Below are 16,729 nucleotides of genomic sequence, written 5' to 3'. Positions count from 1 at the left end.
TTCAGGGCAACATCCCATATATGCAGTATAAGTCCATTTTCCTGTATCTTCTCTATCACTGGGTATTCATCTTTTTAATTTCTAACTATGGCCTATTTGCTGGGTGAAAAGTATCTTGTTTTAAAGTTGGATTTCTTTGTTAACAACTAGGTTGAGCATCTTCCGTTCGTTCACTATTTGTTATCTGGTTTTATGACCAAATTAATGATTACAATCTTACTTTGTTTTTATCAAAAGGTATTCTTTTCCACATGAAAGATCTCCAACCTTTGTCTATGTCATATTTGTCCTTTGTTAGGTTAACAAAAATAGATTTTTTATTTTTTTAATTTGGCCACACTGCTCAGCTTGTGGGATCTTAGTTCCCCAATCAGGGATTGAACCCGCATCCTTGACAGTGAAAGTGCAGAGTCCTAACCACTGGACTGCCAGGGGGCTCCCAACAATAGATATTTAAAAAAATATCTTCTAGAAGAAAATGCATGCTTACAAATAAAACTAATTTAAAATACAGGTTAAAAAAAAAGATTGGTTATAAAGCAGAAACTAACACACCATTGTAAAGCAATTATACTCCAATAAAGATGTTTAAAAAAAAAAGATTGGTGTGTTAGGGACATGGTTAATAAAGAAGAATAAATAGTAGCTGATATTTATATGGCAAGTGTTATTTTTATTTTTTTGGCTGCGTTGGGTCTTTGTTGCTGCGTGCAGACTTTCTCTAGTGGCAGAGAGCGAGGGCCACTCTTCCTTGTGGTGCACAGGCTTCTCATTGCCGTGGCTTCTCTTGCTGCAGAGCACAGGCTCCAGGCGCACGGGCTTCAGTAGCTGCAGCACACGGGCTCAGTAGTTGTGGCTCACAGGCTCTAGAGTGTAGGCTCAGTAGTTGTGGCGCATGGGCTTTGTTGCTCCGCAGCATGTGGGATCTTCCCGGACCAGAGCTTGAACCCGATTCCCCTGCATTGGTGGGTGGATTCTTAACCACTGCCCCACCAGGGAAGTCCTGGCAAGTGCTATTTTACCTAGAGCATCCTTTATCCCCTGGGGCTAGCAGTCTTTTTTTTGGTAAAGGTTCAGATAGTAAATAGTTTGGACCATATAATCTGTCCCAACTACTTCATTCTGCCATTATAAGAGCCACAGACAATAAATGAATGGGTGTGTCTGTATTCCAATAAACCTTATTAATGGATACTGAAGTGTGAACCTTCATAATTTTCACATGCCATGAAATACTATTCACTGATTTTTTTTTCCAGCCATTGAAAAAAATGTAAAAAACATTCTTAGTTCTTGGGCTACGCAAAAACAGGAAGTAGACCAGACAAATGTGGCCCACAGGCTATAGTTTGCCAACCCCTGCTTTATCCCTTTTGAACTTGACTATAGCTCAGTGAGGTGGACAGGTAGGCATGATTCTCCACCTTCAGTACATGCAGGAGCAGGTTCAGGGAGGTGAGGGCATGGAGCTCACATAGTCTGGCTGGGTCCTGCCCCATCACACACAGATGCTCAAAGGAAAAACCAACAAGAGCAAACAATTCCATGGAAGCCAAAAGCTTTTATTCAAATCCAGACTGTTATAGGTTTTAGAAACTTAAGTTTTTAGTGAATCTAAAGCTTTAATGATTCCACCCTAGACCAAATACTTTGAAAAAGGAATACCATGTCCCTTTGAGTGTAGCTATTTCAACACTTTCCTTGCCCAACTGGATCCCATCAGTGCTATCCACTTTAAACTCAGAGGGTGGGATTTTTTCTTTTTTTTCTTTTTTTTTTTTTTGCGATACGCAGGCCTCTCACTGTTGTGGCCTCTCCCATTGTGGAGCACAGGCTCTGGACACTCAGGCTCAGCAGCCATGGCTCACGGGTCCAGCCGCTCCGCGGCATGTGGGACCTTCCCGGACCGGGGCACAAACCCATGTCCCCTGCACGGGTGGGATTTTTAAACAGCCAGGATAATTGGAGGGCAGTAGAGCCCCAGCTTCAGAGTGTAGACAGACTTAGAATCCTGTCACTTATTTGCTGTGTGACTTTGGACAAGCTGCCAACCTCTCCATAAAAAGATCGTCATCTATGGTTTCATTTTCAGTGCAAATTTGAATCAATGCCATAAAAATAGGAGTCAAGTCCCAGTTTTTGTCTGAATGTGAAATAATACAAATTCCTTAGACACCCCCGCCCCACGTTAATTTAAGGCTCCAATAATCTCCAGGCACAAAGGACCAAGAGGCCTGAAGCACCCATATGTGTCTAGACTGACAACTAGGGCAACCCCATGTGAGTAGGTAAACAGAAATACCCACCCTCCATTATCAAGGGTAGTCTTGAATGATTAGCTTTATTTTTTTTAATTTAAATTTATTTATTGATTGATTGCTGTGTTGGGCTCCCGTTGCTGCGTGAGGGCTTTCTCTAGTTACGGCGAGAGGGGGCTACGCTTTGTTGCGGTGCGCAGGCTTCTCACTGCAATGGCTTCTCTTGTTGCACGGGCTCTAGGCTTGTGGGCTTCAGTAGTTGTGGCACACAGGCTCAGTAGTTGTGGCTCGCGGGCTCTAGAGCGCAGGCTCAGTAGTTGTGGCGCATGCGCTTAGCTGCTCCGCGGCATGTGGGATCTTCCTGGGCCAGGGCTCTGACCTGTGTCCCCTGCACTGGCAAGCGGATTCTTAACCACTGTGCCACCAGGGAAGCCATTGAATGATTAGCTTTAAATGTCGCCAAGTCTTCAGGAACACAACCCGCTCAGAAAATATGGGAGCGTGGAATACATCATACCCGGCTGGTGTAAAAAGTGGAGTTAAAATAAGGAAAGTAGCTGGCATGGAGTGGATCAGGCAAAACAATGGCTATTTGTATTAGTTCAGTGGCAGAGTATTAATTTAGGAATTTCTTGGATGTGGGTTTTGAAATATTGACAGGCCTGCCTGGGTGAGGGCAACCTGGTGTGACTCTTAAGACCTCCTATGGAGCGGGGCTGAGGCTGCCAGAGTGGGAATCTGTTTTAGTTTTTTTTTTTTTTTTTTTTGGAAGGCCACTGACTTTATTGATTTAAAAAAACTTTACAAGGACAGTGACTGTTCTGCCAGAAAGAGGACCAAATGGCATAAAACAGACCCGAGGTGGGAGCAGGGGGCAGGTGAGGACAAGGCCAGGAATCACTCAGAAAAGCTGGTAACTGCTGTCACAAAACTGGCAGGGAAAGGTGAAGGGAGATGCATGCAAGGGAAAGAACTCCAAAAACGTTGAAAGGTGAGGGGAGAGAACTCCCCAAAGACCCTGGAGTACATGGGAGCTGCGCGTGACAACAGCAATCTTTTCCTTTGTAGAGGATGGGGGAGGAGTCCTCACTTGGCTGCAAACTCTGGAGACTTAGTGCTGGGGCTCGGGGTCGGGGGCTCCCCAGAGAGCGTCACAAGAACACGTCGCACCACTCTCGAAGGCAACCGAAGCAATCCCGCGACTGCTTGGCGTTGGCGCCGCACGTGTCCTTCAGCCATTCCCGGAAAAGATCTTCATCTTTCTTTAGCACCAGAAACTGACCAAGGACCACATAGGCCTTGTCAAAGTCCCTTTCCTCCAGCTTCTTGCCCAGGACTTCACCAATCCCGGCCAGGCTTCCGGCTGGCTTTTCCCCCATGGGCTCTGCCATGAAGTCTCTGTGCTTTTGGGAGGTTGTCATCTTGATCAGGCTTAATCTGGGAATCCTGTAGCTCTGGTTCCCGTAACGGCTTCTCCCACCGATCCCTCAACCCATTAGTGTTTTGTTTTGTTTTGTTGAAGTAACAACAGCTTTAGTGAGATAGAATTCACATACTATACAACTCTCCTAGGTGTATAATTAATTCAGGTGTTTGTAGTGTATTTAGAGAGCTGTGCAGCCACCACCATGGCCAATTTTGGACATTTTCATTTCTTCCCCCAAATCCCATACCCACTAACAGTCCCTGTTCCCTGTCCCCACAGCTGCTGGCAACCACTAATCTGCTTTCTGTCTCTATGGAGTGACCTATTCTGGACATTTCGTATAAATGGAATCAGACAATATGTGGCCTTTTGTGTCTGGCTTCTTTCACTCAACATATTGTTTTCAAGGTTCATTAAGATAGTGTGTGTCAGTGTGTAATTCCTTTTAATGGCTGAATAATATTCCATGGTAGGATATGCCACTTTTATTTATCCATTCATCAGTTGATGGACATTTTGAGTTGTTTCCAGAGGTGAAATGACACTTTATTGGACTAGTTCTTGGGCCAGTTAACCTCCTGTCTTGGCCTCCTCATCTGTAAAATGGGGTAATAGCTCCCAATCACAGGCAGGGCCAGGACTAGCCTACACAGACCCTTTGCTCGAATTAAGAAGTGCCTCTCTTGACAGACACCCGTCTCATCCCAGGGCAGGGGAGGCTTTGTTGCTAGAAGCAAATTTGGCCAGGGGTTCTTAGCCTGGATTTCAGCCCAGTGTTTTGTTTTGTTTTTTTTAACGTAGAATGCTTTAATTAATTAATTTATTTATTTATTAGTTTTGGCTGCATTGGGTCTTTGTTGCTGTGTGCGAACTTTCTCTAGTTGTGGCGAGCGGGGGTTACTCTTCATTGCGGAGCATGGGCTCTAGGTGCGCAGGCTTCAGTAGTTGTGGCGTGCGGGCTCAGTTAGTTGAGGCACGTGGGCTCAGTAGTTGTGGCTTGTGGGCTCTAGAGCGCAGGCTCAGTAGTTGTGGTGCATGGGCTTAGTTGCTTCACAGCATGTGGGATCTTCCCGGACCAGGGCTCAAACCCGTGTCCCCTGCATTGGCAGGTGGATTCTTAACCACTGTGCCACCAGGGAAGTCCCCAGTGCTTTGATTTTAGCTTTATATTTTCCATTAAAAATACCATTTTCCAAAGTCATGTGTCAGCTCCTGTTTTCTCCCACCCCCTTCAATGAGGTTATGTCGAACACTTGCGATATAGATTCACTTGTTACTGTCTGCATTCCGTCCTAGGATCCCCCAATATCCCTCTTGATTTTTAAAAAAAATTGTGTACAATAAAGTTCACTCTTTTTTCTTTTTTTATAAATTTATTTATTTTTGGCTGCATTGGGTCTTCGTTGCTGCGCGCGGGCTTTCTCTAGTTGCAACAATTCGTTGCAGTGCGTGGGCTTCTCTTGTTGCAGAGCACGGGCTCTAGGCGTGCGGGCTTCAGTAGTTGTAGCACATGGGCTCAGTAGTTGTGGCTCACAGGCTCAGTAGTTGTGGTGCATGGGCTTAGCTGCTTCACAGCATGTGGGATCTTCCCGGACCAGGGCTCGAACCTGTGTCCCCTGCATTGGCAGGCAGATTCTTAACCACTGCACCACCAGGGAAGCCCCAATAAAGTTCACTCTTGGTGAGGTTCTATCAGTTTTGCAGATGCATAGGGTCATGTATCCCCCTCCCCCACTATCAAAATGAACACTTAAAAATTCTTCCACATCCCCCCAGCCCTGTAGTTGACTCCTCCTTCTCCCTGCCCCTGCCCGACACTGATCTGCTGCCCCACGCTTTGTATGATACACACACTGGACAACTACAAGCATGGCTCCGCTCCTGGGGTTGTCAGGACATGTAAATGAATGCATGAGAAGCACTCAGGACGGAGCCTGGCACTCAGGAGCCTGGCACGTGAGTGCCCACCACATCAGAGCTGTTGTAACTATGAGACTGGGCTTTGTCCACCGTGGGGTGAGGGTGGGGATGCTGGACACCAAGCAAAGCACAACAGGCTGCCAAGGGTGTGAGTCAGCACTGCCGGTGGGGCACGTAAAAATGCCCAGCCCCAGTCTCACCCTAAACCTACTTGAAAGAGTCTTCCTGGTACAGGATGTATTTTTGGCTGCACTGCGAGGCATGAGGGACCTTACGTCCCCAACCAGGGATTGAACCCGCGCCCCCTGCAGTAGATGTGGAGAGTCTTAACCACTGGACTGTCAGGGAAGTCCCAGGCAGGATGTTTAACAAGCCTTTCCTGGGATGGTGATGCTGAAGGTCCTGGGACATGCGCTGAGAAACTGCTTTGGGGTGACTTGTATAATGTGGATCAGAACGTGCTAGAGAAGTTCTGGTGACCCTGGGGGGGAAAGGGGACAAGAGGAGGTGTTCCATGGCGCCAGCTCTGGCTGAACCTGGGAACCCATTGTACCAGATGAAACAACCAAGAAAAATGGTACAAGGGTGGAAGTCTCAGATAAGGGCCACCTGGACTCCCTACCACCGACCCGCTCCTGAGCCCTGGGGTCTCAGCCTTCTCATCTCAGAGGTTCCCTGTAGCTCTGCTCGAATGCTATATAGTTTTGATGTGTATTTCCTCCAAATGTTATTATTACAGTATTATATGCACATGATTCAAAAAAAATTCAAACAGTACAGCAGGAATTGACACACTTTCCATTAAGGGCCGGATAGTAAGTACTTTTGGCTTTGCGGGCCATATGACCTCTGGTCTTTATTGCAGCTTCTAATCCTGCCTTTATAGGGTGAAAGCAGCCATAGACAATACATACATGAATGAATGCTGTGTTCCAATAAAACTTATTTTTTTTAATATGCAAAATTAAAAAAAAATTATTGGCATACAGTTGATCTACAATGTTGTGTTAGTTTCAGGTGACAGCAAAGTGAATCAGTTACACATATACATATATCCAATCTTTTTTAGATTCTTTTCCCTAATAGGCCATTACAGAGTATTGAGTAGAGTTCCCTGTGCTATACAGTAGGTCCTTATTAGTTATCTATTTTATATATAGTAGTGTGTATATGTCAATCCCAATCTCCCAATTTATCCCTCCCCTACTTTACCCCCTGCAATAAAAGTTATGTTTACCAACAAGTGCTTCCATATTTGGTCCACGGGCCATAGTTTACTAATTCCTGTGGAAAAGTCAAGTCAAAAGTAGACACAGAATCCCACCCCCCACTTCCTCCAAGGAAACCACTGTTAATTTTCTTGTGCACGGTATTGTGGCTAAACGCACAAAAGTCGTTACATGAAGGCGAAATAAAACAAGCCAGGTAACATCATAAGTTCAAGGGAAACCGAAAAAGCCCAAACCACTTTCCACCCTCTTCGATGCCTTGAATGTAATAGAGATACAAACATATTTGTTTTTGAATTGATAAAGCAAATCAGAGTCGATAAGTAACAGTAGAAATGATCTAACATAAATGGCTCCTATGTTTAGGGTAATGACCAACTTAGTCGGTGTTCCAGAAATGTTTGTGGCATCGTTTGATTAAAAAAAAAAAAAAAACACGACTCCGGAATGACAGTCATTCTCCTAGAGAATCAGGGCAGTTCAATTTAAATTTGGCCCAGTTAATTAAATGCAACATCTGAAGCAGGGCTATAGCAATCATGTAGACTTATTAATTGAAGATTTGTTTTCTCTGCCCTCTTCTTTTGAATTTCTACTCTTAGAGTGTCTAAGAATTTAATTCTGTCTTAGTTGTATTTTACCACTGCCCTCTTGCACTCATTTTCTTGGGAAGTTACTTCAAGTCAATAGCAGAATTAACCTCTGAATAATAATAAATGAAAAACAAGTACAAAGTGGTTAAATTAGGACTCGGGTAAAAGGTCACTTTTTCTCTAGGCCTTGATTTTTCTTATTGTGAGAAAAAATATCTCAGTAACACCAAATCCTGAAACACATTGCTCTTTGCCACTTAAAAATACTATTGTTGATGTTTAAAGAAATTCAAAAGGCTCTCTCAAAATGTAGATACTTGAAGTATAGACAAGAATTCCCAGGGGCTTCCCTGGTGGCGTATGGTTAAGAATCCACCTGCCAATGCAGGGGACACAATTCGAGCCCTGGTCCGGGAAGATCTCACATGCCACGGAGCAACTAAGCCCGTGCGCCAGAACTACTGAGCCTGTGCTCTAGAGCCCGCAAGCCACAACTGCTGAGCCCGTGTGCCACAACTACTGAAGCCCACGTGCCTAGAGCCGTGCTCTGCAACAAGAGAAGCCACCGCAATGAGAAGCCTGCACACCACAACGAAGAGTAGCCCCCACTCACCGCAACTAGAGAAAGCGCACGCACAGCAACAAAGACCCAACACAGCCAAAAATAAATAAATAATAAATTTATTTAAAAAAAAGAATTCCCTTTCTGCTTTACTTTGGTAGACATGCCGGGGAGGAGCAGAGATTATTTGTGAATAAAAACTGCTTTCTAAAGAAATATGGTAGTTATTAATATAGGATATCTTTCTGTATTAAGTCTTTGGAGGTTCTGGACTATTTAAAGAAAAAAAAGAGGTAGAACACTCACCAGGGTGCCTGGCATGTAGTAAATGCTTAATAAACGTTGTCCCTTTTTTGTGTGTAATTTTCTTTAACACGAAAGGGACCTTGGTGTTCTCAGGCTGGTTTGTTGCCCTCAGAACCTGAGACTCTTTCCCTATCAACCTTGATATCAAATGCCATTATTTTAATTAATTTAAATTCCCTGAGTTCCCATCTGGCAGATGAAATCCAGTTGCTGCTTGCAACAGTTACTGCACTCCTAACAGTGGTGCAAGAAATCTGCCTATTGCCACCACGTGTATTCGTTGATTCAATCAAAAATATTTCCTGAGCAAGGGCTATGGAAGGAAAGAACTACTTCCTGACCGGCCGTAGAGCCCCGTAGCTTAGCTGTGTTCTGTGTCTAAGAGTCCTAAGAGATGGGAGAGAGGGGTTCTGAGAGAGGGCATTTCCAGCTGGAAGGATGAGCCAGCGTCATCAGCCAGGGGACCCAGATTACTGCCTTAAAGCAAGATTTCTTTTTTTCTGCCTCCATCCAGACCTTGAGTATGTGGGCCAGGAAAGGTGTTTGGCCGATATTTGTTGAAAGAATGAATGAATAAGTGTGAGGTTAAATGAATTTTACTTTTAACACATAGATATTCTCCACCCTCATTTTCAAATGTCTTTGAAAATAATTTTCCAAGTCAGCAGTTTATTTTTAGGCTTATTAGTAGAAAAGTAAGTTGAGTCATTGAACAACTCAGTGCCAGTTCTGGAAGCATTTTTGTTTGTCACAGTTGCTATAGGAATCCAGTGGGTAGACCAGGGATGCAGCTAAACATTCTACAGTGCACAGGACAGCCCTAAAGGGCAGTGGTGCTGAACCCATCCAAAGCCAGGAGCTCCCTGTCCTTGGGGGGCAGCTCTTAGGCTTGACTTCTGAGACAGGCAGAGCTAAGTGTGAATCCCATTTTCACCATCTTCTCACCATGCCTCAGTTTCCCCATCTGTAAAATGAGAACAATAATACCTTCTAACAGAATGTAAAGCATGGCATAGTGGTTAGAGGCATATGCTATGGGATGAGAGGATACTCTGGCTCAAATCTTTACCTTGTTATTCTTTTTATTATAGTAAAGTACATAAAATAAAATTTACCATTGATGACATGTCATCCATTCACCATGTTATGCAATCATCACCACTATTTCCGGAATATTTTCTTTACCCCACTCCCCAAAACCCTGTATCCATTAAGTAGCCACTCTCTCTACCCCCATAACCAGCCCCTGGCAACCACTAATCTGTTTTCTGTGTCTGGGTTTGACCATTCTGCATATTTTGTATAAATGGAATCACACAACATGTGGCCTTTTGTGGCTGGCTTCTTTAACTCAGTGTTAATGTTTTCAAGGTTTATTCGTTTCATAGCAGGTATCAGCGCTTCCTTTTTAGTGGCTGTGTAATATTCCATTGTAGGATATACCACCTTTGGTTAACCTATTCATCTGTCCATAGACATCTGGGTTGTTTCCACCTTTTAGCTATTGTGCTTTGTGCTGTTATGAACATTTGTGTACAAGCTTTTGAGAACCTGTTTTCCATTCTGTTGGGTACATAGCTGGGTCACTCATCTGCTAAGTCTATGCTTAACCTACATTAAGAAACCCTTCCCTTGTTTTTATTACCTCTGAGACTTTGCGCACCTGCCCTCTTTGTGCCTTGGTATCCTCCCCTGTAAAGAGGGGTGCATGACAGTTTTAGATCACAGGGCAGTTGAGAGGATTAAACAAATGAGTTGCTGTACGCCCTTGGCCCCGTGCCTGCCACAAGGAAGCGCTCAGTAAACACGAGAAATTACTACTGTTCTTACCTGGTTGTGGGGATTCAGATACTCAACATAAAGCATGTTACCTGGCTCTTTGAGGAGTGCTTATTATTTGGTTTACAATTCGTGCTAAGAAAATTCTGTCAAGAATGTGCACTATGTGACAAACTTCTAGCCTGATATTAGCCAAATACAGAGTTCATTGCCCTTTAAATTTATGTGTTTATTTATTTTTGGCTGTGTTGGGTCTTCATTGCTGCACGTGGGCTTTCTCCAGTTGCAGCGAGCTGGGGCTACTCTTTGTTGTGGTGCGCGGGCTTCTCACTGCAGTGGCTTCTCTTTGTTGTGGAGCACAGGCTCTAGGCGCATGGGTTTCAGTAGTTGTGGCACGTGGGCTCAGTAGTTGTGGCACATGGGCTCTAGAGCGCAGGCTCAGTAATTGTGGCGCACGGGCTTAGTTGCTCTGTGGCATGTAGGATCTTCTCGGACCAGAGCTCGAACCCGTGTCCCCTGCATTGGCAGGTGGATTCTTAACCACTGTGCCACCAGGGAAGTCCCTGAGCTGTTTTTTAAAAAAGTAAACAAGACCCCAGTATCTACAGCACACCTGGCTAACCATGAGCAGTCATTCTAGAAAAGACCTTGCTTTAAGGACATTAAGGTTTTGCCGGCTCACAGCCCAGAAGAATGTTGGCCACTTGACCTAATTAGCCACCCCTGTGGTCATTTTTGCCATTTGTTTAACCTCAGGCAGCCCCATTCCTGTCCATGGCACATAGTGGGTGCTCAGCCTAGGAATCGTTTTGAGTGAAACAATGGTGGGTCAGGAATGGGGAAGGCCTGGGGTCTCATCTCATTCTCTCTCTTACAAGAACCATCTCACAATTTCCGGATGGGAAAGTAGCTCCTTAACAGCCACTTTAGGTAGAAACTGCCCCCCCCCCCCCCCCCGCCATTTCCCTGATAAGAATGTCGAGTTCAAAGAGGTTAAGTCAATTTCCCAAGTTCAAGTTTGCAGGACCCCTCTATGGAACCTGGATCATCTGGTTTGCATCCTAAAGCCTCTTACCCTCCCAAACGGTTTACAGCGGCATGACCTTGGACAAATGCCTTATCTCTAAGCCCACATCCTCACTAACCTTGTGGTTGGGGGGTTAGGTTGTCTTTCCAGGTATGGATTATAACTTAGTTATACTGGAAAAAAAGTGCCTCTGATTCCCATTTCCATTAAGTTATTTTAGACCCTGACCAAAACATAGCTTCCAGGTAGATAAATATTTTGGGTCTCAAGAAGAAAAACGAACCGGCTGTTTATGCCGAGTCATGGCATGGGCCCTGGGAGCAGCAAAATATGTTTTGCTCAGAGAGTAATGATAGGGTGGCGCCCCTCCCTACTTGGCTCTACCTAATGACAAGGCAGATGGTCCAGTGGTTCTTGTCTCCCCAGTTTTCTGTCTCTTCCTTTGGTCACTGGTTTTGGAACCAGGGTAGGGGTTGTGAAATTTCTAAAAATTAGCAGTGATCAGGAATAGTGCCCTAGGGGCTTCCCTGGTGGTGCAGTGGTTGACAGTCTGCCTGCCAATGCAGGGGACACGGGTTCGAACCCTGGTGCGGGAGTATCCCACATGCCGCGGAGCAACTAGGCCCATGCACCACAACTACTGAGCCTGTGCTCTAGGGCCTGCGAGCCACAACTACTGAAGCCCGCGTGCCTAGAGCCCATGCTCTGCAACAAGAGAAGCCACCACAATGAGAAGCCTGCGCAAAGCAACGAAGACCCAATGCAGCCAAAAATAAACAAATAAATAAATAAATTTATATAAAAAAGAAATAGTGCCCTAAATCCTCTTGCCCTTTGGAGTTCTCTAACAGATCCTTTGAGGCATCTTGGCATTAAACCTCCCAGGAAGTAGGCATTACGCAGCTGATACACTTCTGCAGAGTTCTTCCCCAAGTACCCCTTCTGTGTGCAAATGGTTGGTTTTTTAAAAAATTAATTAATTAATTAATTAATTTTGGCAGCATTGGGTCTTTGTTGCTGCACACGGGCTTTCTTTAGTTGCGTCGAGTGGGGGCCACTCTTCATTGCGGTGCGCAGGCTTCTCATTGCGGTGGCTTCTCTTGTTGCGGAGCATGGGCTCTAGGCGTGCAGGCTTCAGTAGTTGTGGCTCGCGGGCTCTAGAGCGCAGGCTCTGTAGTTGTGTTGCGCGGGCTTATTTGCTCCGGGGCATGTGGGATCTTCCCGGACCAGGGCTCGAACGCATGTCCCCTGCATTGGCAGGCAGATTCTTAACCACTGCGCCACCAGGGAAGCCCGCAAATGGGTTTTATAATTCCACCAGGGGAAGAAGAAAACAGGCTAGCACAACCCTCTGGAATAATTGAGTCTGGGCCTTCTTGGTAGGCCTCAAAGTGCACTGGTCTTGCCCTTTTTTCTGGCCACCTGGCTTGAGGGATCCTAGTTCCCCCACCAGGGATTGAACCCCGGGCCCTCGGCAGTGAAAGCGCGGAGTCACAACCACTGGACCACCAGGGGATTCCCGGTCTTGCTTTTCTAGTAGCCGTGGTGGCCTAGGAATAACTTCTCCACCTGTCATCCACTCCTCCTTGAAAGATGGGCAAGGCAGGAAAAGAGAAAATAAGTGCTGTTATTGAATCCCTATGAAAATCCATCTGAGAAGCCTTTAAAGCACGCAGGCGCTCTTTTCTACCTTTATATCCCAGACAGCCCCTAGCTCCTAGCAAGCAGTTAGCATCAGCTGAGGTGAAAGCGTTCATTCAACCTTTATTGAGCATCTGCTATGTGCCAGGCACTGTGCTAGGTGCTGAGGACAGAACTGTGAGAAAGACAGTTTCTCTCATCAAGATGCTTGTAGGAGGGGACACATTAGTTATGCATGTTCATTTTTTATTGCTGTGCAATAAGTTGTCACAAACTTAGAGGTGGAAAACAGCACCCATGTATGATCTCATAGTTTTGTAGATCAGAAGACCAAGCCAGCTCCAGTGGGCTCTCCTCTTGGGCTTCACCAGGCCAAAGCCAAGGGGTGGGCTCTCTGACAGCTCCAGGGAAGGGCCACCTCATTCAGACTGGCAGAATTTAGTTTCGAGGCCCCCGTTTTCAGGCTGGTGGCTGGGAATGCCCCCTTAGCCTGTAGGGGCTACTCTCAGATCCTTCCACGTGGCTCCCTACATCCCAATAACAGAGAACCTCCTCTCATCTGTCACATCTCTGCCTTCCTCTTCTGCCACCAGAGAAAACTCTGCTGTTAAAAGACCAATATGATTAGGTTGGGCCAAACCAGATGGTCTCTCTACTTAAACTCGACTGATTACCAACCTTAATTTCATCAGCGTAATAGAATGCAATCGTAGGAGTAGGATCTAGGTTGAAGGTCCCTTGTAGAACTCTGCATACTATGCTATGTAAACAGTTATTCAAAATGTGGTCCAGTGGTTAGGACCTGGGACTTTCACTGCCGAGGACCGAGGTTTGATCCCTAGTCCGGGAACTGAGATCCCACAAGCTGCACTGAGAGAGAGAAAGAAAGAAAGAGAGAGAGAGAGTGAGAGAGAGAGAGGGAGAGAAAGAAAAAGAAAAGAAACTAAATGAAAGAGAAAGAAAATGCTGGTAAGTACTATGAAAAAGTAAACCAGGTCCCAGGATGGAGTGACTGGGTGGATGGGTGAGGGGCCTATACTTGAGACAGTCTGCTTTGCTGGTCGCTCTTTGTATCAGCCTCTGACTATGGCCCAAATCTGCTCTATCCCCACCTCCCTAGGTGGCCTCCAGGCTCTCATACCATCTCCACACATCTTTACCTCTAGCCCAGACTCCTGTTGAACTAACTCCTTACCACCTCTGTATGGATAATGTCTAACAGGCATCTCAAATGTAATACAGTCCAAAAAAAGCAAAAATACAAATGAAAACAACAACCCCCCCCAAACTCCCCAAAATGAAGCCAAAAGAAACTTACTCTTAATTTTACTTCCAAACCTGTGCTGCCCCCAGACTTCTGCCCCATGTTAGTAACTGGCACCATCATTCACCCAGTTGCTCAAGCCAGAAATCTGAGAGCGATGCTTGATTCTTCTCTCTTCCCTCCCACTCAGTTCCAGGCTCTCAGCAATTTGACCTGCCTACATACTAACCCGTTTGCTCCATCTCCACCCCCAACCCCACCCCCAGTCCATCTCCAACTCTCATCTAGAGTATGAACAGCTTCCACTCTGGTCTTCCTCACTCATTCTCATCTTTTAAAAAGAATTAGTTGGTGACTTCCCTGGTGGCGCAGTGGTTAAGAATCCGCCTGCCAATGCAGGGGACATAGGTTTGAGCCCTGGTCCGGGAAGATCCCATATGCCACAGAGCAACTAAGCCCGTGCACCACAACTACTGAACCTGAGCTCCAGGGCCTGCACGCCACAACTGCTGAGCCTGCGTGCCACAAGTACTGAAGCCCGTGCGCCTACAGCCTGTGCTCCGCAACAAGAGAAGCCACCGCAATGACAACCCTGCACACCGCAATGAAGAGTAGTCCCCACTGGCCACAACTAGAGAGAGCCCGCGCACAACAATGAAGACCCAATGCAGCCAAAATTAAATAAATTAATAATTTATAAAAAAACAAAACAAATTAATTGTATTGACATCTGACACATACCACATAATTTACCCATTTAAAGTGCACAGTTCAATAGTTTTTAGTATATACACCGAGTTGTGCAACCATCACCAGAATCAGATTTAGGATATTTTCATCACCCCCAAAAGAAATCCTGTACTTACTAGCAGTCACTCCCAAACCCTTAACCGTCCAGTCCTTAATCTATCTCACATCTCTATAGGTTGATTTTCCTGTTCTGGACACTTCATGTAATTGGAATCATACACTATAAGATCTTTTCTGTCTGGCTTCTTTTACTCAGCACAGTGTTTTCAAGCCTCATCCATTCTTCATTGCCAAACAGTATTTTATTGTATTGGGTGTACAACATTTAATTTATCCATCGTGCGAGGTATTCTTTTTACTCTTATTCTTTTTAATTCCCTGGTTGGTTTTGAACCTAGTGATGAAGATAAGGTTGGCCAGTGTGGAACCCGATAGGCACCTTTATCACTCCCTGTCACCCCTTCCTTTGCCAGAGCAGTCCTTTCTGCCCTCCCCCAAGTCTCTAGAGAGCTGGAGAGAAGGATTCCTTTGCATTTGAGAACTGTTCATTAGCATTTGTGAGAATCTGTGTGAATAACAACACCTCTTCAGAATCTGGGGGTGACCCAGGGGCTGGGATTGATTCCTGGTGAAGTAGCTCCTTCCCTCTTGTCTGCTCACTGCTTTGGTCCAGCAAGAAATTCACTGATGGGAAACATTTAAGTGTATGAAATGCTGGGGGGGGGGGGGCGGAAGGGAGCGGAATCATAGTCACACTTGAATCATACATTCATTCAACAAATACGTATTGAGTACTTGCTATGTCCCAGGCATTTGGGATACCACAGTGCACAAAACATTCTTTTCTGGACGGGGAGACAGACAGTGAATAAAGTGGAGAAAACTGGAGAAAAATGCAGGGACAGGAGATAGGGAGATAGAAAGTGGGACACGAATCACAATTTCTTGGTCATTTGGGGGCAAAATTATATTCTCCCTTGAGACGGTCACTTAGAGGTGCACCTATGTAGAGATGTGTATCCTTTTCTTCCATTCTCTTCTTTATCCACATTGCCTTGGTTCTCATCAAAAAGTTGAGACCCCAATCACCGGTCTCTCAAGGATCGGGAATGAGGGAGGCCCTGGGTGAAGGATCTTAGCCAGACTGGGCTGATATGAAGGGGATAAATTAATGCCAAAGGAAGAGCTGTTTGGGTTGGTTTTGAGGGACCAAAACCTGGTTTCTGGTTTGGGCTATAGTGAGAAAAGAAGTTCTCGTACGCGAGGTACTGGGTGAATAAATTACAGATCTATTAAAGGGGGTAAATAACAGTGCCAGCAAGTGCTGATCCGCGCTGGCCGCTCGCTCCGATCCGGGCCCTCTTCTCCGGAGTCCATGGGCGATATCAGCTACGGGCCCGAGGTCACCCGTCTGCGGGCAGGGTTTCTGCCCCTACCACTGGCGGCCGCAGGGGCTTTCTGGGTGACCAAATGCCCGGCATGGGGCATTTGCCGGGCCACTCGCCCCCTAGGGCTGGGGCACCCAGTCGCCCACATCGGAGCGCCCCCGGGCCCGGCCGCGAGGCTCCGGGCGGGCACCGAGGACGGGCACCCGGCGAGAGGCCGAGGCGGGCCGGGCGAGGGGCACGGGGGGCGCGGCGCTGCGGGCCTCGGGCGGGCAGGCGGGCGGACCCAGGAGGCGGCGGCGGCGGCGGCGGTGGGCGGGGCGCTCCCTGCTCCGCCTCTCCGCACCGCCTTCCCGCTCCCGCTCCGCCCTCCGGCTCGGCGCCTGCCCGCCCGCTCCCTGCGCCGCCCGCCCGCTCTCCTCGCTCGCTCGCTCGCTCTCGGGCCCCCCATGCGGATGTGACACTTCACGCCGCCGCCATTTTGAGAGCGAGCCGAGCCGAGCCGGCGGGCGCCGCGTCCGCTGCCGGAGCCCCAACGACGACGCCGAGGAGGCGGAGGCCGCAGCGCCTGGAGCGCGGCCGGCCCGTC

The 16,729-nt window shown here is 46.7% G+C and overlaps 1 pseudogene across 1 annotated transcript; it reads right to left on the bottom strand.

The window, feature by feature from the left end:
* Positions 1 to 3,026: 3,026 nt before the first annotated feature.
* LOC114895028 lies at positions 3,027 to 3,699 on the bottom strand (annotated as a pseudogene). The gene has a single exon (XR_003793370.1). The product of XR_003793370.1 is annotated as a barrier-to-autointegration factor pseudogene (transcript).
* Between the last annotated feature and the right edge of the window lie 13,030 nt (positions 3,700 to 16,729).

This window comes from Monodon monoceros, unplaced genomic scaffold (genome assembly GCF_005190385.1).
Source record: "Monodon monoceros isolate NGI ecotype Baffin Bay Population unplaced genomic scaffold, NGI_Narwhal_1 Super_Scaffold_13, whole genome shotgun sequence".
In the NCBI taxonomy this organism is placed as follows: domain Eukaryota; kingdom Metazoa; phylum Chordata; class Mammalia; order Artiodactyla; family Monodontidae; genus Monodon; species Monodon monoceros.
This window is presented reverse-complemented; position numbering and strand designations above follow the sequence as displayed.